The sequence below is a fragment of the Sus scrofa genome, chromosome 8 (genome assembly GCF_000003025.6).
Source record: "Sus scrofa isolate TJ Tabasco breed Duroc chromosome 8, Sscrofa11.1, whole genome shotgun sequence".
Taxonomy (NCBI): Eukaryota; Metazoa; Chordata; class Mammalia; order Artiodactyla; family Suidae; genus Sus; species Sus scrofa.
The window spans coordinates 42,439,214-42,442,524 of NC_010450.4; the positions used below are offsets into that span (position 1 = coordinate 42,439,214).

At 40.1% G+C, this 3,311-nt stretch overlaps 1 protein-coding gene across 1 annotated transcript in view; it reads left to right on the forward strand.

The window, feature by feature from the left end:
• The window catches only part of LOC100526059 (zinc finger protein 11-like), a 387,036-nt gene that overhangs the window by 309,342 nt on the left and 74,383 nt on the right, over positions 1-3,311 (forward strand). The window lies entirely within an intron of this gene.

A 3,311-nucleotide genomic window follows, 5' to 3' on the forward strand; every position in this document is an offset into this window, starting at 1 on the left:
CCAGATGTGATGTTGCTGTGGCTGTGGCATAGGGTGTCAGCTACAGCTCTGATTGGACCCTTGGCCTGAGAACCTCCCTATGCTGTGTGTGTGGCTTTAAAATAACAAACAGAGGAGTTGCTGTCATGGTGCAGTGGTTAATGAATCCGAGAGGAACAATGAGGTTGCGGGTTCAATCCCTGTCCTTGCTCAGTGGGTTAACAATCCGGAATTGCCATGAGCTGTGGTGTAGGTCACAGACACAGCTAGGATCCCGCGTTGCTGTGGCTCTGGGGTAGGCAAGTTGCTACAGCTCCTATTAGACCCCCAGCCTGAGAACTTCCATATGCCATTGGAGTGGCCCAAGAAATGGAAAAAGACAATAAAATAAAATAAAATAAAATAAAATAAAATACAAACAAACAAAAAATTCAGAACTACCAATCCTGAACAATCCTCTATACAAAAGACTGGAGTCTACTGAAAAGAGAAAATATATTCTACTTTGAATGACACATAGAAAACCATGAGACAAAAGGGGGGGTTCACTTGCAATATGGTCAACTGCCATGCCATTCAGGTGGGAAAACCACAAACTATAGAGTAATTACATTGCAGAAGTTATCCAACAGGAGTGAGAGCTCTTAGCCATATGCCATGCTCTCCAGCCTAGTGGTCCAGCATTAGGAGGTAGAGCCTCCACAGCGTTTGGCTTTGTAGTCTACTGGGAATTAAAGGCAGGTAGGTGCTCCAGAGCACGAAGGATCAGAGACTACAATCTGGGAAGATGCACAGAAGATCTCACATACATCAGGAACAAGGGCAAAACCAGTGACACGATGGAAGACTTAGACAGTCCTATATGCTGGTCTTATCAGGACTCTTGGGAAGACAGGGGGTAGCAGGGCTCTCTTTGGGGTCATAAAGACTGGTAGCAGATATAACAGGGACCTATGTGAACTTTGGCCGGAGGCAGACAATTTGGGTCCTTGTCAACAAGACCTGGCCCCACCCAACAGCCTGTAAACTACAATGCTGAGAAGCCTTAGGCCAGACAACTGACAATGTGGGAATACAGCCCTATCCATCAGCAGTCAGGCTATCTAAAGGCTTTGTGAGCCCAGAGACACCTCTAGACATGTCCCTTGAAAGAGCCCTGCACAACATAGAGCCAAGATCTGCTTCCTCCACCAGTGGGCAGGAAAGAGCCCCTAATACTAGGAAGCTTTCACAGGCCTCCAGACCAGCCTCACCCACCAAAACACAGACAACAGAAGCAAGACAATATACAAGGGAATTGCTATAAGCGTATCATGATCTTTCAGAAGACATTTAGCACATCAGAAGGCAGTGGCACAATATATTTAAAATGATGAAAGGGGAGAAAAATCCAACCACCGTGCCTATGCTACCCCAAGAGGCCTCATCCAGATTTGATGGGGAAATCAGATTCTTTACAGAGAAACAGAATTTTAAAAAATTCAACAAACAAATCTAGCCTTAGAACTAAAAGAACTCCTCTAAGTGGAAATGCTAAAAGAAATCCTCTATGTGGAAAAGGCCACAGGTAGAACCAGGAAATTTATGAAGGAGACAATTAGGAAATGCTCCCTGTGGGAAGAAGGCAAAGAAACAATAAAGGTAGGGAAGAATCCACAAATATGATATCAAAGCTGGTATTTATAATTTAAAAACAATCATATATGTATATAGGCTACTATATCACAACTTCATGATAACCACAAAGCAAAATTCTATCATTATTATAGACCAAAAAAAAAAAAAGTAAAAGAAAAAGGAATCCAAATATAAAGCCAAAGCTAGATATCAAATCAAAGGAAATGAGACCAAAAGAAGAAAGGAAGGGAAATCAGTACAAGATGGCAGAGGAGTGGGAGGGGGATATTACCTTCTTCCAAAAATATATAATAAAAATCTGTGTGTAGACCAATTCTCCCAGTACATCCACTGAACACTGAAAGAAGAAATCAGCCTTCCTTAAGGACAAGAAAATCTCCACATATCTGGAGTAAGAGCAATAGAAATGAAATGAAGAAGTAGAAGCAGCAATCCCAATTAAAAGAATAGGAGACCTCCCCTGAAGGAGCAAACAATGAAACTGTCTAATAGACACTGACTTAAAAGGAGGTAATGGAAGTGCTGAAGCAATTAAGACAGGCTGTCAACAGAAATGTGGATTATAGTTTATACCCAAGAGCCAAATTTCTGGATTATAGGGGTATTCCATGGTTAACTTATTGAGGAACCGCCAATCTAGATTTCACAGTGATTGCAGCAATTTACATTCCTGAGAGCAATGTATAAGGGTTCCAGCTTCTCTCTGTCTTCAGCAGGGCCTGTTATGAGAGCCATCTTGAGTTGATGTGAAGTGGTATCTCACTGTGGTTTTGATTTACATTTCATTAATGGCTAATGACATTGAGCATCTTTTCATGTACTCATTGTCCACTTGTCTGTCTTCACTGGGGAAATGTCTATCCAAATCCTTTTGCCATTTTTTCTCACCAATTGACTTACTTGTCTTTTTATTGTTGAGCTGTAAAAATTATTTATGTATTTTGAATGCATAGTACTCCTCAGATATATGATTTGCAAATTGGTTTCTTCCATTCTCTTGGTGGTCCTTTCACTTTCTTGATGTAGTTCTTTGATCACAAAACTTTTTTAGCTTTGTTAAAGTCTGCCTTGTCTATTTTTTCTTTGGTCGCTTATGTTTAGATGTCACATTAAAACAACATTGACCAATGCAAGGTCACAACAATTTACATTAATATTTCCTTCTAAGAATTCTATAGTTTTGTCACTTATATTTATGTCTACGGTCCATTTTGAGTGAAGTTTTGTATATGGTGTGAGGAAGGGGTCCAGCTTCTTTTGCAGGTGGATATCCAGTTGTTCTAGTTCTATTTGTTGACATCACTTTTCTTCCTCCCATTGAATTGCCTTGGCTGTACTGTCAAAAATCTCTTCACCACAAATGTACAGTCATTTACGTTTATTTCTGGACTCTCAGTTCTATCTCATTGATCTATTTATTAATCCTTGAACCAGTCACATGACAATCGTACTGATTATTGCCATCGCATAGCACGTTTTTAAATCGGGATGTATGCGTTTTGAGTGTGCCAGTTTTATAGTTCTTTGAGATTGCTTTGGCTATTTGGGTTCCTTTGAATTTCCACATGAATTTTAATACCAGCCCTTCAGTTTCTGCAGTGAGCCAGCTGTAATTTGAATAGCATTTTGTTCACTCTGTAGATCAATATGTGAAGCATTTCCATCTTGATATATAAGTTTTCCAATACACAAAC